The sequence below is a fragment of the Chlorocebus sabaeus genome, chromosome 20 (genome assembly GCF_047675955.1).
Source record: "Chlorocebus sabaeus isolate Y175 chromosome 20, mChlSab1.0.hap1, whole genome shotgun sequence".
NCBI lineage: Eukaryota > Metazoa > Chordata > Mammalia > Primates > Cercopithecidae > Chlorocebus > Chlorocebus sabaeus.
The window spans coordinates 127,528,973-127,549,884 of NC_132923.1; the positions used below are offsets into that span (position 1 = coordinate 127,528,973).

At 52.8% G+C, this 20,912-nt stretch overlaps 1 protein-coding gene across 3 annotated transcripts in view; it reads right to left on the reverse strand.

Annotated features, from left to right (window-relative positions):
• SPSB1 (splA/ryanodine receptor domain and SOCS box containing 1) overlaps nt 1-20,210 on the reverse strand; it is a 75,629-nt gene extending 55,419 nt beyond the window's left edge. Inside the window, exon 1 of one of the 3 annotated variants that reach the window (XM_007980639.3) lies at nt 20,023-20,210. The gene's annotated coding sequence lies outside the window, so the exon portion shown is untranslated. Of the gene's footprint in view, nt 1-10,138; nt 11,151-11,217; nt 13,268-20,022 lie in introns of those variants that run through there. The other 2 variants (XM_073007856.1, XM_037985073.2) reach the window with 2 other exon arrangements.
• Between the last annotated feature and the right edge of the window lie 702 nt (nt 20,211-20,912).

Below are 20,912 nucleotides of genomic sequence, written 5' to 3' on the forward strand. Positions count from 1 at the left end.
CACAGAGCAAGCACTCAGTAAACATCAAGCAAACTGGTCTAGTTCTAAGGCCGGTGGGAAAAGGTGTGTCTGTGGGGGACACATGGCCTTGGGCCTGGCTTTGGACAATCGGCACGCACTGCCTCTGGCCACCTCACCTCCACTCCTTCCACACAGTTCCAAACTCCAACCAGGCAGCCTTCCCTAGGCGCCTTCCAAAACTGTGACCCTCTTGCAATAAGACTGACCAGGTTGAAAAAATCAATTAACAATAATAATAATGAAACCCAAAGAAAACCAAAACCGCACCAATTTAATGAGATGAGTCCATGCACGATCATCTGATCATTGCAAAATTCAGCTCATGAGCTGCTCGTCCAGCAAAACTCCGAGCCGGCACCTGAATGTGTTACCATCAGCACTCAGGAAACTTGGGAGAATGCGGCCCTCCCCCAGTCTCTGCCCGCAGAGCATGCTGAGGTAGGAAGAAGAAATGAATTCTAGGACGGCGTCCATGGCTGCCTGACCATATGTGTGCACTAATAATCATCAATGTACACTTACAACAGGTGAACTGCATGGCGTGTGCATAATTCCTCCACAGGGCTATTATGAAAGAATCTTGTGTTAGCGCTTACTGCCTACAATATTCAGGAAGGTCAGGGACTCCCTGCTTTGTCTCATAAAAAACCAGAGAGACCGGGCACAGTGGCTTGTGCCTGTAATCCCAGAGCTTTGGAAGGCCAAGTTGGGAAGACTGCTCGAGCCCAGGAGGGGTTCGAGACCAACCTGAGCAACACAGTGAGACCTCGGCTCTAAACAATAAAATAGGAGAATCGCTTGAACCTGGGAGGCGGAGGTTGCCGTGAGCCGAGATCACGCCACGGCACTGCAGCCTGGGTGACAGAGTGAGATTCTGCCCCGAAAAAAAATTAATTAATTAAAATAAAATAAAAATTAGCCGAGCATGGTGGCGTGTGTCTGTGGTCCCAGCTACTCAGGAGGCTGAGGAGGGAGAATCACTTGAGGAGTTCAAGGGGCAGTGAGCTATGATCACGCCACTGCACTCCAGCCTGGGCGACAAGAGGCAGGCAGGGCCAACGGTTACACCAAGACAAAAATGTCATCCCCATGAAGGCTCCTGTATCTCAATACTTAGCCACTGGCTTAAGGAGAGAAAACCAGTCCCATTCTCCTGCTTTGTCTGAGCATAGCTATTTCATCCGGCAGAGGATGAAACAGGGCTCAGTGCCACCAAGAAAATTCATACCCCCTAGGGATGCACTAAACCCACCTTTCCAGGGAGAAAATAGAGGTCCCATCCCAAACACACAAAACGTGGTGGATAAAACCACGTTTCACGTCTACCACTCGGCAAACCCTGGCAGAAACATCCTGGGTGCTGACCCTCATCTACGCCTGCTGTTTTCCAGAAGCAGCGGAGTTCCATCTTCTACGGAGTGCTCCTCTGCCCCGCAAAAAAAAAACAAAAAAAAAGGCCGAGCGATAAGAGTGAGACTGCTCTGGCTCCAGGGCTGGTTCAAGTCTGACCCTTTTCCAGGACTTTGATGCTATTTCTAAGCCCGATCGGTCTTTCCAGAAGGAAGATGTCCTGTGTGTGGTGAAGAGATGAGTGAACATTACTGGTGCTGGGTGGTGTGGGTGTGGGGTTCAGGACGCCAGTCGCTCTACTCTGCCCTGTGTTTGAAATTTTCCATTCTAAAAATCTCCATAAATGCAGACAGCAAAGCAAAACCTCAGCCGCACTGAGACCCATCAAGGGGAAGAAAGAAATCCCCATTCATGGGTCAGGACTCGGCTCGGACACAGCCTCCTGGGTCGGCCCTGTCTGGGCATGGCTCTCTCGGCATAGGCACTGTGACAGCCAGGACAGAGCGGGCATTCAGGGAATACTGGCTGAATGATGAAGGCATTTTTTTAAAAAAAAAAACCCTTTATCCCGCGCTGTCTAGACACCCCTGAGAGTGGCGTGGGGGTGAGGACTTGGCTTTCAGGGAGCCTGGGAGGCTAGAGGTAGGGGAAGAAAGGGTCTGTTCACACTGAACAGCTCAAAATTGTCCCAACAGGATGCAACTAGAAGAAGGGGGAAAAATATTTAACTTTTTGAACATTCCAAAGATGGCGAAGTGCTTTTAGAAGAACCCTGACATTTACATATAATTTACATATTACAGAATTAGAATAAATTAAGCATGCTGTGGCCCCCTTAGGATGACGTCCCCAAGCTTCACAAATGCAAGGCGACCTTTCTCATTAGTGCTTTCTTCAAATCTCCAAATGAGAAGACCATCAGACAGGAGAAACACTCATCTCCCCGACCCCCATCTGCAGAGGGATGAGATGACAAGGTTTTGCTGCCCAGGTCTTTTTTTTTTTTTTTTTTTTTAAAGACAAGGTCTGACTCCCATTGCCCAGGCTGGAGTGCAGTGGTACGATCACAACTCACTGCAGCCTTGACCTCCCAAACTCAAGTGATCCTCCTGCCTCAGCCTCCAGAGTAGCTGGGATCACAGGCATGCACCATCACATCCAGCTAATTTTTCTGTATTTTTAGTACAGACGGGGTTTCACCATGTTGCCCAGGCTGGTCATGAACTCCTGGCCTCAACTGATCTGCCTGCCCCAGCCTCCCAAAGTGCTGGAACTACAGGCATGAGCTACTGTGCCCGGCTCCTCAGGTCTTCTTGATCTATCCAGGAGCTCATCCCTTAGAAATCCAGGAAGGTGCCCCAAGAAACTCACAGGAGATGCCTTGCCCCTCACAAAAACCACTGTTGTCTGAGTCCTGTGCTTAATCCTGAGTTTGCATGAAGCTTCCTGGGATCAACCTAAGAGGCAAGTCCCACCAGCATGGGCCCTAGACTCTGTGACCTTCCCACGGCAGGTGCAGAGGCATCATCACAGATGGTCCCTAGACTCTGTGACCTTCCCATGGCAGGTGCAGAGGCATCATCACAGATGGTCCCTAGACTCTGTGACCTTCCCACGGCAGGTGCAGAGGCATCATCACAGATGGTCCCTAGACTCTGAGGCCTTCCCAGGGCAGGTGCAGAGGCATCATCACAGATGGGCTTAGACTCTGCGGCCTTCCCAGGGCAGGTGCAGAGGCATCATCACAGATGGGCCTAGACTCTGCGGCCTTCCCAGGGCAGGTGCAGAGGCATCATCACAGATGGCCCCTAGACTCTGAGGCCTTCCCAGGGCAGGTGCAGAGGCATCATCACAGATGGGCCTAGACTCTGTGGCCTTCCCAGGGCAGGTGCAGAGGCATCATCACAGATGGCCCCTAGACTCTGTGGCCTTCCCACGGCAGGTGCAGGGGCATCATCACAGGCCCCTCACCATCCGCCACCTGAGGAGAGCTTCAGGGCAGCAGGCAAAATTACCCCAGCCAGAAGCCCAAGACCTATAGCCAAACTCCCAAGAAGACAGATAAGAGCCCCAGGAACAGCCAAACAAAAGGACCAGGAGGTTCAATTGGGTCTCCCAAGGGAGACTGGCCAGGGCCCCCAGTTACTTCTATCCTATCCTATCCTATCCTATCCTATTCATTTGAGACAGAGTCTCTATTGCCCAGGCTGGAGTGCAATGACACGATCTTGGCTCACTGCAACCTCTATATCCCGGGTTCAAGCAATTCTCCTGCTTCAGCCTCCCAAGTAGTGGGATTACAGGCCTGCATCACCATGCCCAGTTAATTTTTGTATTTTTAGTAGAGGCGGGGTTTCACCATGTTGGTCGGGCTGGTCTCGAACTCCTGACCTTGGGTGATCCACCCGTCTCGGCCTCCCACAGTACTGGGATTACAGGTGTGAGCCACTGTGCCCAGCCTGATTACCACGTTTTAAATGCAAGGGAGAGCCTGGGCAACATGGCAAGACCCAATCTCTACAAAAACTTTAAAAAATTAGCCAGTTATTGTGACATGTACCTATAATCCTAGCTACTCAGGACGCTGAGGTGGGAAGATTGCTTGAGCTCAGGAGTTCGAGGCTGCAGTAAGCTGTGACCGCACCACTGCACTCCAGCCTGGGTGACAGAGAGAGAACCTGACACACACACACACACACACACACACACACACACACACTCTCTCTCTCTCTCTCTCTCTCTCTGCAGGGGAGCACAAAGGAACTGAAGGGGGAGTCTAGCTTATCTGCACATCTCAGGAACAACTTTGGAGGTGAATGGTGTGGAAGTGCAAGGACACTCCATGCCCACTGATGACCCCTGGGCCTGGCATTCGATGCCCTCCCTGCTACACAGCTCTGCAGCCTTCTCCCGGTCCTCCTCATGGCAGCCAGTCTCCTGGTCCCCTACCATGAACCCCCCAGCCTAGAACCAACCCTCCTGACAGTCCCAGGAGGCCCTCTGTACCCACGCAGACCTGGTGCCAGCTCAGCTCCTGGCAGGGAGCTCATGTCTCCTGCATGCCCCTGCTGGGCCACAGGCTCTCAGGGGCCCGGAGGTGCATCACACACCTCCCTAGCTGTGCTTGGCAATAGCAGGTGCCCAGTCAACAGGACAGGCACGTTCCACTGTCAGAGTAGAAAAACAGGCCCACCTTCCAGCACCCGGGGAGCCATGCCACCTCCTTCAATGCAGAACACCTCTCTAAAGAAAAGTCCTTCTTTCTCACCTATAAACTGGGAGGTCACATCTAACTCACAGGATTGTTTAAGGGGTTAAAAACCCACCTATAGTGGCAAGCATAGAGCCTGGCTCATGGCACACATTCAGTCAACACACGTGAAGGCTATCTCGGGCAGGATCACACTCACAGCAGATGGGATCTGAGACACCCTAAACTAAACGCCAGCCCCAGCATGGGAGGGAAGAGGCAGGAACAAGTTGTTGGGAGTCGAAGGCCCCTCAGCTGATGACAGCTTAGGTTTCCTCTTGTGCCTGGGGCAACCCCACCCGTCTCCTTTCTGCAAACTGTCCCCCAACCCACAGTCAGTGCACTGTGGCTCCAGGGGGCCCTGGTTATGCAGAACCTACTGCTGGAGTGCCCATGACCCTGCCAAGGGTGGGCCCAGGGCAAACAGCCCCCTTGCTAGGTGCCACCAGTCAGCGCAACTGCATCACTGCCCCAAGAGCACAGGCAGGAAGCTCCTAAGCACACTTCTGTCACACTCTCTGTCAAATGAAAGACAGTCCACCCCCTTCGGGGCCTGATATGCATTGGAAAACCGGAAGGAAAGGAATTAAGAAAGCAACTTGCTAAAGCTGAAGTTCTGGTCCCAGACAGGTTAACAGGATTTGGAAGTGGCACCAAATTGCAACCCTGTCAGCAACTAATCCTGGAAACAGCTCCTGCCCCCCAGGAGGAGGAGCGCCATGAGTTGCAGATCCCCAGCCTCAGGGTCAGTCCCCATGGGAATACCTCTGGCATCACAGTTGAGGTGGACCACGGCGAGGAGGGAGTGGCACGGGGTAAGCCTAGGAGGGGCCACATGCACCCCAAAGACCACGTCACGGATTTGCAAGTTCACCGTAAGAGCAATGGGAACGGCTGATGGGCTTCAGAAGGGAACTGACAACAGGTGGCATTTTTAATAGATCAATGAGGAAAAATATAAATAAGTAACAAGATCACTGGCTGCCAAGAGGATAGTGGCTGAGTCTCTGGTGACGAGGGATATGGAGAAAAAGACAGGTGGTCGTGTTTCCCAGCCAACCTCTTAACAAGCTGTTTGGATCCAACTCTTCCATCCCACCTTCACGTGGCCTCTACGACTGAGCCAGGACGGGAAATCCAGCTTCCACTTAGGAAACGCTTCAATCTTCTGTGCAAAACTTAATTAGCCAGAAGTCAGATGCAGAAGGCCACGCAATGTATGGTTCTGTTTATATGAACTGTCCAGCACAGAGTCAAACCCGTTGAGTCAGAATACAGATCGGTTCCCAGGGACTGGGGAGGGAGGATGGGAGGTGACGCCTAATGTGGATGGGGTTTCCCTCTGGGGGGATGAAGATGTTTTGGAACGAGACAGAGGGGATAGCTGCACAACACTGTGAATGTACTAAACGCCACTGAACTGTTCACTTTAAAATGCCTCGTTTTATACGATGTGAATTTCACCTCAACTGAAAAAAGACGGCTGGGCGCAGTGGCTCACGCCTGTAGTCCCAGCACTTTGGGAGGCTGAGGTGGGCAGATCACCTCAGGAGTTCGAGGCCAGCCTGGCCAACACAGTGAAACCCTGTCTCTACTAAAAATACAAAAATTAGCCATGGTGGCATGTGCCTGTAATCCCAGCTACCGAGGAGGCTAGGGTGGAAGAATCACCGGAACCTGGGAGGTGGAGGCTACGGCGAGCTGAGACTGTGCCACTGCACCCTAGCCTGAATGACAGAGCGAGATTCTATCTCAAAGAAAATAAGAGAGCAAAAGCAAAAGAAAAAAGACACCCTAATTAGCCAATATCACAGAGCACACCTGCATATCCAGAACATCTTGCAGCTGACTCGACTTTCTCTCCGTTTAGCTCAGACACCCATCCCCGTGTACCTGGGACCACTTCTGACTCTCAGCAGCCCCTGCATCCTATTTACCCAGCCACAGGGACATCCGCTCTGTTGACCTGTCTCTCGGATCGCTTATTTCTTCCTCGCTCCTTCTTTGTGGCAGGGAATGGTGGTGAAGAGTAAGACTGGGAGCCAGGTTGCTAGGGCTCAGCTCCCAGCTCTTCCCCTGGGTGGCTGGGAGGCCCGGAGCCATCCTAGTTTTTTTTCATCTGTAAAATGGGTAGTACCTGCCCTATAGGTATCACTGACGCTATGACGAATGAATGACTTCACGCACGCACAGCACCCGGAAGCGTGCTCAGATGTGCCGCATCCGGTTGGTGGCTGTTGTCACTAACCCCACTATAGACGGACCCCAGCCCATGTACCTCCCACAGCCCCCTCCACTCCATCCATCTCCACCTCCTCCAGGCTGGGCATCACAAAGGAAAACTGGTATCCCTCCCACCCCAGCTCTGCTGTGCTCCAAAGGCCTCCGTGGTGGAAACCGTAGAGCGAAAAAGTCGACTGCTGTAGGACGTGGCTAGGAAGGCCCCGGGCTCAGCCATCCCTCGACACACGCAAAACAATGAAGGTGATTGATGGCAACAGGCAATCGTCCGAGGTGCCCTCAGTCCCTGCCCTGAGGGATCAAGGGCAAGGCTCACCCTCTAGGAGCCCCCAGGTCCTGGTCCCTCCCGCTGTAGGAGCACACCTGGGACCCAGCCTGCTGACTGATTCTCAAAAACCACTGCTGTGTCCCCAACGCGTCTTCGTTCCCTAAAGCACGAACCCCTCTCCCACGTTACTTGCAGTTGCACAAACGTCTCCAGGTCTGTGGGCCCTCCTGCCTCTCTGCGCTCATTTCGGCCACACACCAGCACCCTTCCTGCCTTTCCAACCTGGCCGCCCCCGCCACCAGTGTCCTCTGATGCCCTGAGCGCTATCATCAGCAGAGATGGGCCTGTCTCACCCACTAGACAATGAAAGCTTCCTCATTCTTTTTATCCTCGGCCCCAGGAGACTGGCTGCATATAGTAGGTGCTCGGCAAATGTCTGAATGAAAGCAAGAATGACAAGTGGTCCACTAACCGCTCCTGAGAATGGAGGCTTGTTCAGAGTTCCTGACCTGCCACGGGGGCATGGAAGGAAGTCTCGTCTGCGAACAGAACACCTGGCAGTCCAGCTCCGTGATGGGGAGTCCCCACCCCCAGAACCCATACCCCGAGCCCACATCAAGCTCTCCCAGACCCTGCTAGGATCCACTATGCCACCGGTCTTCCTGTTACTCCTTCATCCAACAGGTGTCCAAGAACCTACCGTGGACCTAACTACTGGGGACTCAGCAGTGAACAACGGCCACGTGGCCGGGTCCTGCCCTCCTGGAGCGCACAGGTCACTGGGCTGCCCACAACAGCAGCTGTCCCTGGCACGGCTGAGGGTGCCTGTGTCTGTGTGACAGGGTAGACCATGGATGGCAGGGCTACCTGCTGAAGGGGACATCCCTGGGGAGAGGGGAGGTGTGAGGGGACCCGGTTTTGGAAAGGGAAGCGAGAGGGGTGTGGGCCAGCTGGTGGGAACAGGCAGCATGAAGAGTGTGAAATGGGGTCAGCAGAATACAGGTGACAGTGACTGAGGCTACAAGGGCGGAGAGGGACTCTCCTGAGGGGGCATATGGGCCACAAGGGCGAGAGGGAGAGGTGGGAGAGGCCCCTGTAGGGAAGACAATGCCAGATGGGTCTGGGCGCAGGAGGCAGGTGCAGCCTAGGGAATGGCCAGAGCTTTCTAAGCCAGGATAGGGCAGTGGCACCCAAGCGGCAGAGGGTGAGCTCATGTGGCTCATGCCCATAATCCTAGCACTTTGGGAGGATTGCTTGAGCCCAGGAGTTCGAGACCAGCCTGGACAACATAGGGAGATCCCATCTCTATGAGAAATTTAAAAATTAGCTGGAGGTGGTGGTGTGCTCTGATAGTCCCAGCTACTAGGGGGGCTGAGGTGGGAGGATTGCTTGAGCATTGTGCCCAGTTGCCAGACATGTCCACTCGGACCACTTCGACTTGGGACAGGTTCAAAGCACCTCCTCGGACCTACTCCCCTAGCCTGTAGGTCATCATTCACGATGACCCCCAAACTAGCTGGGAACCCGAGGCATCTGCAGTTCTTCACCCTTCTCTACACCCCACATTCACCTAGTTACCGAAGCCTACCCACACCACCTTGGAGATGCCACCAGCGTCCATCCCAACTGGCAGGTCAGGGATATGAACCGCCATCTCCCTGGGCTTCCAGCTCCAGCCTCCTCTCCACCAGATTCTTAACTGGTCCAGCCCATAACTGCATGAGCCAGGATTCTCCGGAGACGCAAAACCCGTAGGATCGAGAGGGAGAGATAGATGAGAAGGGATGGGTTAGAGGAACTGGCTTGCTCGGTTATGGAGGCTGAGTCCCACTACAGGCCATCTGTAAGCTGGAGACCCAGGGGAGCCAGGAGTGTGGCTCAGCCAAGTCTGAAGGTCTCAGAACCAGGGAAGCCAATGGGGTCATTCTCAGCCCCAGGCCAAAGACCCCGGGGACCACTGGTATGAGTCCCAGAGTCTAAAGGCCAGAGAACCCAGAGTTGTGACATCCGACTGCAGGAGAAGAAGGACGTCCCACCTCTGGGACAGAGAGCCAGGATTCGCCCTTCTTCCAGCTTTTCGTTCCATCCAGGCCACCAGCTGATTGGACGGTGCCTGCCCCCATGGAGGGCAGATCCTCCTTGCCCAGCCGAGTGACTCAAATGCCGAAAACACCCTCACAGACACACCTGGGGTAGCCCGATCATTCTACACAATGCCAAACCACTGGGTTTCCCTTTCCGCAGAAAAGGGATTGGCTCAGTGTATACTGAAGCATTGAGAATAATCAATGCTTTACTATCTATCCAGGTATTCCTTAATCTAGTCAAGTTGATATCTGAAATCAATCATCACAGGTTCACCCCTTATCAACTGGCACCCATAGGCACCCATTGGCATCTCCTTAAACCATACTTAATCTCCAAGGACAATATCAAGGTCCTAGTTCCACTTATCATGACACTACTATGCTACATACCAAAGACACATCAATCCCTTCTCCAGAGAGGGGGTAGAGTCCTTGAGTGCCATTCACTCCTCTCTCCTCTGATACTCAATAACTTAAATACTATGATGTAAAATTAATACCTAAATACTGCTCTAGACTCAACACATGTTCTAAGAATAAGGAGTAAGAGAGGAAAGAAAACAGATACTTGCCTAATATACAAATAAATGCATACAACCGTATTCTGAACAAAATAGGGAGGAAGTACTCCCGGCAATTCTGCCCTTGTTTCTGTAACTGGTCACGTGGTTGGAGCTGGTATTTATTTTAATTACCTCCCTCTGTCCTGTTCTGTGTTCCTTTCGTCTGCAACAAGCACCTCAGCTGGCTGTGGTTCTTTAAGTGGCAGAGTGACCCAAACATTCATTCCTGAAGGGTCTGAGTCATTCACAGTCCTGCCTGGATTGTATCCTTGTAATTTCCCATTGACTTAATCACAGGGCATGGTAATACTAAGAGATGCCCTAGGGAGTATCCTGTACTCCAGACACTCTTCCTTACCTCCATTGTGGAGCAGTCCAGATTAATTTCCCCTTGGTAGTCCAGATCAATTTCCACAGCCAACACTATCACTCCCCTCTCAGCCTGCTGACCCAGAGGCACAGGGAGCCCAAAGTGGCCAGGTGGCAGCCTTTCCCCCAGTTCAATGGAATCACTGTTGTGTCTCCTGGGAGGAGCATTCCTCCCTCTGGAACGAAGACCTCCAAGCCAGCAGAGCATAAAGTCACAGGAACAGGAAGTAAAAATTTTGCTAGTGGGTCCCTAGGGGATATGATGCACGGTGCCACTCCCATTTCCTCCCCTTGATTCCTGGACCTGTGAATCCTGGCTATGGTAGAAACCAGCACCATATATTGGATGCTGATACAGAGTACATACAGCCTTTTGAAGACCCCTGCCCCAGCCCTACAAAGTACTGTCACCTAGCTGGCGTTGTAATTGCAACTTCAAAAGACTCTACTGCCCTTCTTTCAAGTCAGCTGCTTCGGGATGGTGGGGAACACGGTCATTCCCAGTTCCAGGTCAAAGACCCCGGGGACCACTTGTACGAGTCCCAGGGTCTAAAGGCCAGAAAATCTGGAGTTCTGACATCCAAGCACAGGAGAAGAGCGTCCCAGCTCCGGGACAGAGAGCCAGGATTCGCCCTTCCTCCAGCCTTTTGTTTCATCCAGGCCCCTGCTGACTGGATGGTGCCTGCCCACATGGAGGGCAGATCCTCCCCACCCAGTTGAGTGACTCAATTGCCAGTGTCCTCCAAAAAAACCCCTCACAGACACATCTGGGGCAGCCCGATCATTCTACATAATGTCAAACCACTGGGTTTCCCTGTCAGCAGAAAAGGGACAGGCTCAGTGTGTACTGAAGCATAGAGAATAATCAATGCTTTGCCATCTATCTGGGCATTCCTTAATCTAGTCAAGTTGACATCCAAAATCAATCATCACAGGTCTACCCCTTATCAACTGGCACCCATAGGCACCCACTGGCATCTTAAGTCATACTTAATTTCCAAATAAAGGCAATAACAAGGTCATAGTTCCACTTAGCATGATAGGTGAAACCAGTGGGCTCGTGCTCACCCGCCAATTCCATGCACATGAGCCCATTGCCACACTTCTTTGGTTGTGAAGTGAGTTCCTTGGAAACAGTGTTATGTGGACAGCATGACAGTGGGTATGGTGTTCTGTGGATCAATGGATGGTGACTTTGGCAGAAGCACTGTGTGCAGGGAAGATGAATCTGTATCCAGAATAAGTGCCTGGTCCAGTAAGGACAAAATGCTGCCCCTTCCAAAATAGAAGTGGTCCAATGTGCCTTCGACCAGGTGCAGCGATCATCCTGGCGAATGGGGCCATATTGGAGCTCAGTGTTAGTCTCTGCTGCTGGCAGACTGGCACCCAGTGGTAGCCATAGCCAGGTCAGCTTTGGTGAGTGGGCTGTCCATGTTGCTGAGCCCACGCATCACCTCCATCTCTGCCACCATGACCACTTTGTCCCTGAGCCCATCAGGCGATGACGGGGTGGCTAAGGAAAGAGGCTGACTAGAATCCACGTAGGTCATCCTACCCACATACCTCATGTCCTCTGCCCACTCAGGAGGTCTATCCATATACATCTTCCCCCAGTTTCTTTTTTGTTTGGTTGGGTTTTTCGATACAGGGTCTCATTCTGTTGCCTAGGCCGGAGCAATCACAGCTCACTGCAGCCTCAACCTCATAGGCTCAAGTGATCCTCCCACCTCAGCCTCCCAAGTAGCTGGGACTGCAGGCATGAGCTACCATGCCCAGCTAATTTTTAAATTTTTTTTAGAAATGGGGGGCGGGGTGTCTCACTATGATGCCCAGGCTGGTCTCGAATTCCTTGGGCTCAAGCAATCCTCCCACCTTGGCCTGCCAAAGTGCTGGGATTACAGGTGTGAGCCACTATGTCAGGCCACCAGATTTCTTTGTCACCAATCTTCCAATCATATTCTTTCCAAGTCCCCAAGTCCCTGACCATCCAGCCAAATCATCAGGCACAGCCCAGGAATCAGTATATAATCACTCATCTGGCCATCTCTCCTTCCAAGCAAGGTGTACAAGCAGGTGCACTGCCTGAATCTCTGCCCAGGAGGATTTCCCTTCACCCCTGTCCTTCAGAGACGTCCCAGCAAGGGGCTACAGTGCTGCAGCTGTCCACTTTTGGGTGGTGCCTGCATATAGTGCAGAGTCATCTGTAGCCATCTGTAAACCAGGCTGAGTCTTCTCTTCCACTGTCAACTGATCATAGGGAACTCCCCAGGAGACCACAGGTACAGGCTGGAGAGAGAAGGCAGTGGGCAAAGTAAGAACCATGGGCCTTTGGACCACTTCCTTATGTCACTTACTTGTGCCTTCAGGACCTGCTGAGACCTGATCCCATATATACCACTTCCACCTGACGGGAGCGTTCTGCCGTACATGCCCAATGTATGGTTTGGTGGGTCAGATCACAGACAACACCCATTTCATGATGGGCAGCTCAGGTCACATGGCAACTTTGTGGCTGATGGTCAAACATTAAGTTTCTACTAGGGCCCAGTATTAGGCCAAGAGCTGTCTCTCAAAAGGAATGACGTTATTTGCAGATGACGGCAGGGCCTTGCTCTAAAATCCCAAGGCTGTACTGCGATTCATCTACAGGGGCCTGCCAAAGGCTTTAAGCAGCCTCCCTGTCTGCCACTGACCTCAAGTACCACTGGATCCGCTGGTGGTCCAAGTGGCAAAGCAGGTTGCACAGCAGCCTGGACCTGTTGCAGTCTTCTGCGATGGGCCCCACTCAAAACTAGACACGTTAGAGTGACTTAGCAAATGGGCTGGAGTAACACACCCAAATGAGGAATGTGTTGTCTCTAAAACCCAAATAGGCCCACTAGGCATTGTGCCTCTTTCTTGGTTGTAGGAGGAAAGCTGTAACAACTTATTCTTCACCTTAGAGGGGATACCTTCACAGGCCTGACACCACTGGCCCCCGAGAAATTTCACTAAGGGAGAAGGCCCCCAAATTTCTGTCGAATTTCTTTCCCATCCCTTGACATGTAAATGTCCCACCAATCAGTACAGAGTGGTTGCTACTTCTTGTTCACTAGGTCCAATCAAGCATAATGACATCAATGCAATGAACCAGCAAGATACCTTTTTTTTTTTTTTTTTTTTTTTTTGGAGACAGGGTCTCACTCTGTTGCCCAGGTTGGAGTAAAGTAGCACAATCACTGCTCACCGCAAGTCTTGACCTCCTAGGCTCAAGGGATCCTCCCACCTCAGCCACCCAAGTAGCTGGGACCACAGGCATGCACCATCATGTCTCGGTAATTTTTTGAACAGTTTTTTTTTTTGTAGGGATGGTGAAACCCCATCTCTACTTTAAAAAAAAAAAAATTGACTGGGAGTGGTGGTGCGCACTTGTAGTCCCAGCTATTTGAGAGGTTGAAGCAAGATAATCACTTAAGCCCAGGAGGCAGAGGATGCAGTGAACCAAGATCAAGTGAGACTCTGTCTAAGATAAAAAATAAAAAAAAATTAAAAAATTATAGAGATGATGTCTCACTATGTTGCCCAGGCTGGTCTCAAACTCCTGAGCTCAAGTGATCCTCCTGCCTTGGCCTCCTGAAGTGCTAGGAGTGCTAGGATTACAGGAGTGAGCTACTGCGTCCAGCCCTAGCATATCTGTGGAAAGGAAAGGTGATCAAGATGACTGTGAAGTAAACTGTGACATAGGGCTGGAGAGCTGATATACCCACGAGCCAAGACCGTCAAGGGGCATTGCTGGCCTTACCAGCTGGATGCAAACTGCTTCTGGTGGGCCTTATGGACAGGTATAAAGAGAAACGCATTTGCCAGATCAACAGCTGCATGCAGTACCAGGGACCAGAGATGTGTGAATTTTTGGAGTCACCACTTGGTTAAGTTTACAATAATCCACTATCAGTTTCCAAAGTCCATCTGTCTTCTGCGCCGGCCCAATCGGAGAGTTGAATGGGGGTGTGGTGGGGGTCACCACCCCCTTCATCCTCCAAGTCCTTGATGGTGGCGTTAATCTCTGCAGCTCCACTAGGGACGCAATGCTGCTTTTGATGTACTATTTTCCTAGGCAGAGGCAACGCTAACGGTTTCCCTTTGACCTTTCCCACCATAATAGCCCTCCCTGCACAAGTTACGGAACCAGTGTGGGGATTCTGCTAGGTGCTAAGTATGTCAATTACAAACCTGGAACCAGGAAATAACCCCAGGATCGGTTCAGGGATCCACTGGAGCCACCACAAGTTGGACTGAAGCTAAAACTCCATTGATCACCTGACCTCCATAAGCCCCTTCTCTGACTGGCGGGCCGCAGTGATGTTTTCGGTTTCCTGGAATCAGTATCAGTTCAGCGTCCAGTTATCCCTGAAAAGTCTAATTATTTCCCTTTTCTCAATGCATATTCACCCTGGTAAAAGGCCATATGTCCCTTTGGGGGAAGGCTAGGAGGAAGACTAATAGCATAAACTTGCTGTGGTGTACTGAGGTCCTTCTTCAAAGGGACCCAGCCTCCAATTCATTCGTTTATTCATTCATTCATTCATTCATTCATTCATTCATTCAGGGGGGCTTAATTGTGTAAACTGGCTCAAGCCTGGGAAGCTGATTGAGGGCTGTGATTTTTTGTTTTAATTATTTTTCTGTTTCAATTATTCAAGTTAAGACTTCTTTTCATTTGACCTGTAAGTTTCTGCTTATATAGAAAACTTCAAAGAATCAAGTAACTTGTAAGATCAAGTAAGAATTTCATAGGTTTCCTGTGTATTTCACTTCTAAGAACACTACAATTAACTATCCAATGCCATAGATCCACACAAGTCAGACTATTCTGATTGCAGCTTTGCCTCTGCAGTCCATTAGGTAACCACAATGACCTTGCCTTGGATGGCTGAGTACTGCCACTTGGCCCCTGCACTCCAAATGCAATTACTCCCGTTGCATTTAAGTTTTCCATTTGAGTGACTGTACTGTAAGGGCTGGATCACGGAGCTCTTCAGGGATGTGGGGGCCCCTCACAAATCTCTCTCTCAACGTACTGGTGAAAGATCTGTCTTCTGAATCTTCCCAGTGTGGGTGAGTAGCTTTTAAGTGATACATCCACTCCAGCATTCCAATGTCCTTAAGCCTTTGAATCCCTAACTCTATATGAAACCTAAGCCTATGAATCCCTACTCTACATTAAACCAAAGGAGACCCAGCAGCTCGAACTCACTCACAGCAGGTCATCCTTTGATCCATGTTCCAGTCAACCAACCAAATGGATCTCTTCTTAACTCCCTGAGCTACAACATTAAGTGCAGAATCTCTGCTTAGTGGGTCCATATCCATAAATTCAGTTGGATCCAACTTCATGTTGGTTCCACATCCTGATATCCACTCCCACACATGCTCCCTTGGTATCTGCTTGTATCAGTTAGACAACTCAAGTGGTTCTCTTGGAGTGCAGTGCAGCTCCTCACTCTGACCTTGGAAAGGGCGTGACCAGATCGGCCACACTCAGACTGTCTGGCAAGGGGTGTTCACAACTGGGGCACCTGTCCAGCCCTTGTCACAGGTAGGTTTTTCCAACCCTGGAATCCTATATTCCTACTCAGCAGTCATTTCTCAAGGGTGGGGTTTGCATCCTAATACTTTCTTCATCTTGCGCTCAAATCACCCAATGGCTCCCTAGTTTTCCAAGAGACGCCCAAAGGTGGCAGAGGCTCTTGGACTCCTCCACCCATCGCCTACGCAGTAAATTCAAGAGGGGCAGGCTCAGTTTCAGGTCAGATGCAGAAATTGTTGACAAACCATTCTCACAGTCACATCTCCTGACAGCCAGCCCTGCCACAAATCCCATGCCTGCGTTGCACAAGGTCTGGACCTCAGTGGCGGGCAAGGCTGGGCTGTGCCTTGGCGGATTCTCTTCCCCATCTCCAAGAAGGGCCCCGAGAGCCTAAGCCTGTTGTTGATGTGGTCTGTCTCATGACCGCTGGACTCATTTATTTTTAACGTTGGGCAATGAACAGAACTTTTAAAACACAAAGCAAACAGGCGGCTTCCCAAAGGTTCCAGGGGGTTGGCAGCAGGACAGATCCCCCAATGAGCTGTTGGGTTTTGCCATCCTCCCTTTGTCCAAGCAAGGAAGGAGCCTCAAGTCCAAGTCAGAATGGATGTACATCTCCTGACTCTTGCCCTGCATAGAGTAACAGTCAACCTCTTTGAGACTTGATGCTTCCTTTAAATGCTTCTTAGGAAGAAGCTACGGATGACCTGACGTCTTGTACTCGCTTCAAAATAATCCAGCGTGTGTGTGTATGTGTGCATGTATGTGTGTGCATATGTAAGTGTGCATGCATATGTTTGCGCATGTGTGCGTATTCTGCCAGCGTAAGTATGTATGTGCATAGGTGAGTATGTGTGTGCATGCAAGGTGAGGAAACCTGGGGGCTCATTATACTCTGCTTCTAACTTTGGTATGTTTGATATTTTCCATAATAACAAAAAATTTCACTAAAAAAATGAGTATAAACTTCTTGAAGAAAAGGCTCAGGTGGTGGAAGTGACAAACTGTACTGGCAAAGGATTCGGGTGCCAAATCTGAATTCGAGTTTTGGCTCCACCATTCCCTTGCAGCGAGACCTTAGCCAAGTTACCTGCCCATTCCAAGCCTCAGGAGAATGGACACGGAGGCAGAACCCACTTCCCAGGGTCCTCAGGAAGCCCATGAGTCAACGTGTCAAGGACTCAGGTCAGAGCCAGCACTCACATGCACCGTGAAACCAAGAAACCATTTCCCACTATTATTATGCTTAGGACTCAAAGTCACGTCCATAAAGCACTCTGCAGCACAGAGCCTGGCACCTGGCTGCCAGTGGAACTTTAGACTGGGGGAGATGTTATCAGATAACTGGGGGAGGGGAGAGCACTCACTGAAAGTCCCAAATCAAAGTGCCTTAGAGTCTGAATGTCGTTGATCAAGTGTTGGGGGTTGGGGAGAAGGTAACACACCCCTGGGCAGACTGAGGCACACCTGCACCTGACCTTGTGCTGTCGTCTGATAAAATTTTTCAGAACAAAAAGATAAACTGAATCATGCACACCAGCCACAACCTATTTCTTGAGAAGAACTGATGCAAAATGCCCGGATGAACTCATGAACACCATGAGAATCAGAGGTTTTGCTAAATTTGAAAATGCATCTGCAGGCAAGTTTCCATCCAACCAGGAGGAGGGGCAGGTGCAGGAAGGGAGCACGGCACACACCATGGGGGTGGGAGGACAGCGCTGGCTTCCACGAGCTGGGACCCCACCCCATTCCCCAGCTCTGGTGGAGAAATTAAACATCTGTGATGATTCCAAGGGGGTGAGTTTTTTGCAGCAGCCCAGAGGAACCCACTGAAGGGTGGATCCAGCCTTACTGGAGCAGCCCAAGAAACAGCCTCACCCAGCTCCAAAGTGACATCACCAGGGCCCCAGGCAGGACCACTCCTTCCTAAGAGCCCTGAAACCCACTGATTCTTCCCAGGGCCTGGCCTCCCTGAAGCCGGCATGGCACCGGGTTTGATCCCTGCTCGGGGCTGTCTGAGCCACTGGGGCCAATGTGCTACTGCTTTTGTTTTCTCTGCTGCTACGGTGGTAGCCAGGCTGGAAAAGGAAGACTTGTAAAGTGATTGCCTTAGTCCACTCCACACCTCCCAACCCACAAACACACACACACACACACACACACACACACACACACACACTCCATCTACTGGGTAAAGTGCTCCCTGCAGAAGGAAAGCAGCTGTAAGAGAGCAGGAGTGCTTTAAATGATCTAATCCAGCCCATCACTTCACAGCTGGGGAGATATGAAGTGCCTGGCCCATGACCTCAGTGCTGGGGACAGTAACCAACAGCAACAGTTTCAGGACTGGGGAGTCTTGGTCCATAGCCCTGGCTGTGCAATCTGGGTAAGTGAACCACCCTCTCTGGGCCTCTGCCGGGAAAGGGCAGGTTGGCCTAGACAGTAAGACAGGGCTTCTCTGACTCCAAAATTCCTCAGTGGGGAGAGACCACCACCTGTGCCGCTCATGCTTAGCCCAGGGCTTTCCACCACTGGGAGGGGGGTCTGAGGAGGGGGCAGGGCAGAAGGGAGAGGCCCTCATCCCCTTCCTTGCTTGCTGTTTTCCTCACACCCCACAATGAGAAATGAAGTTGTGGGCCCAGACCCCCACAACAAGAAAATTCTTCCAAGGACACCAAACCTTAGTCACCAGGGATGGCGCTTTTACCATGAACACCTGTTAAAACTCAACTCATGACCAGTTTCTGATGCTACAGACTGGAGTGTTTAATTAAATATTACTCACTCAGGAAGCAGCCCCTGCCAACTCACCCCCAAACTGTGTAGTTCATTTTCAGAGAAATGGAGAGAGGAAGAGCCTGCGCTCTCCTCGGGGGCACCAGCAGGGCTTGTCTAGTGAGGTGTCTGTGGCCAGCACGCCCAGCTATCCAGAACCAAGCAAAGAAATCACCACGAGAAGCAGTACCTAGGAACCAGAGGTCCTCCTGGATGGTCCCCACACACTCACAGAGACACACACACACACAGACACACTCACACACACACACACTCAGACACCCACACATACACAGACACACTCAGAGACACAGACACAGAGACACTCACAGAGACACACGTGTGGACACACAAAGACACACAGAGACACACACAAAGGCACACACACACACAAAGACACACAACGACACACACACACAAAGACACAGACACACATTTGCAAAGACAGACACACAAACACACAGAGACACAAACTTGCAGAGACACACAGCCAAAGACATATACACAACTCACACACACTCACAAAGACACACACAGACATACACAGGCACACACAAATACACAGAGACACACTCAGAGACACACACACAATCACTCAGAGTCTCAGGCACACATTGACAGACACAGACTCACTCAGACACACAGAGACGCATACATACACAGATGCACTTAGAGGCACACACACACTCACATGAACACACAAATACACTCATACGCAGGTACATATTCACAAGGACACGCACAAACACACACGCAGATGCACTCTCAGAGACACCCGCTCTTCCTGCAGACTCGCACCCTCCCCTGGGGGCCGTCCTGTCCCGTCCTCACCCCTCACCGGAACCTGGACGCCACGAGCCCCGCACACGCCCGGGGACGGTGACCCATCCGCGAGTCCTCCCGCGGGCCCAGGCCGCCCTTGTTTTTCTGATTTAATCGATTTCCTGACAACTCTCCGGCTCTCCCTCCGCTGCTGGGAGAAGCTGTGGCGGCTCCGGGGCGGCGGGGAGGGCGGCGCTCGGGTGTCCCCGGCAGGCTCCCTGGGGGAGGTGCTGCGGGAGGGTGGGGGCACCCTGACGGGGGACCGGGCCGCGCCGCCAATCCCGACTCGGACTGGCGGGAAAAGCGAAACTAACTCAGCCCAGCGGGGTCCCGCTGCCCCCGGGCTAAGGAGGGGACGGGTCGACTGCCCCGGAGCGCCCCGGCCCCTCCTCGGGACCGCAACTCGTTGCGACGGTCCCCGCGCCCTGAGACCGCCGCCGGGCCTCGCCCCGGGACCCCCTGCCCTGCAGCGGCGGCAGCGAGGAGCGGGCCCGGGCCCCTTTCCCTGGATCCGCGGCGAGGGAGGCGCTCCCGAAGCCACCGCGGGAGGAGCCGCGCCCCGAGTCCCCATCCCGTACCCCACCCGCTCCCCCGCGCCCGGCCCCGCACCACCCACTCGGTCCCCCAGCGCCGCGATCCCCGCGTCCGCCCCCGCCCGGGCCGGACGCCCACCCATCGGGTCCCAGGTGCCCCGCGCCGCCTACCGCGCCCGGGGTGCCGCCGCCGCCGCTGCTCTCCAAGGCCGAGGAGGCTCGGGCGCCCGGGCCGCGCCCGCCGCAGGGAGCGAAGTCGCCTCCTCCCCGCGGCCCCGGCGCCGGCGCCTGGAGCCTGGTTCCTGCTGCGAGCGCGCAGGCTGCCCGAGCGCGACTTCTGTGCGGAGGAGAAAAATCAACCGACGGCTTTAAAGTGAAAAAAAGAAAAGCGCCGGTGGGTGGGGCCGTCCCCGTCCCCGCCCCGCCCCGCCCCGCCCCCGGCCTCGGGCGCACGGACCACTCAGCACTGCTTGGAAGGCCTGGGGCGCGGGGCGCGGGGCGCGTCAGCCCGACGCTCGCTCTGCCGCCCCCTGCGCCCCCTTAGTCCGCCGCCCTCTGCCGAGCCACCGCCTTGGTGTTGCCAGCCCGAAGCTCCGGTCCCTCCGGAGGCGTCTTTGGGAAACGCGTGGCGCAGGGCCTGGGTTGCAGCCGCGGGAGGCTGGAGTGGGGGCGGGGGTCTTACGAGAAGCAGAAATCTTCTCGGAGAGTGGGGTTGTCCCAGTAATCCCGAGCAAGGCCTCGCCGGCTTCCTCTGAAGTGCCCAGCGGGGACAGGTGGGCGGCCGCCAGGGGGTCCAGGGAGCCTCCTGCAGCGCTGTTTCAGCCCCGCACGTTTCTGTGTCCACGGGGACGGGGGCCTCGGACCTCGAGAACCTGAGGGCGCGGGCACCTGGCATCCGCAGGGGTGCTCCCTGAACAGGTCCCAGCCTCTGAGGACTTGTCCTGTGGCTCTATCTCGTCCAAGGAATGTTCCTGCCCCTTCCCCGAACAGAGCAGTCACTTGGGACAGGGAAGATTTCAAAGACATTGTTGTTTTGAGAGCAACATTTTCTTGCATTCCCC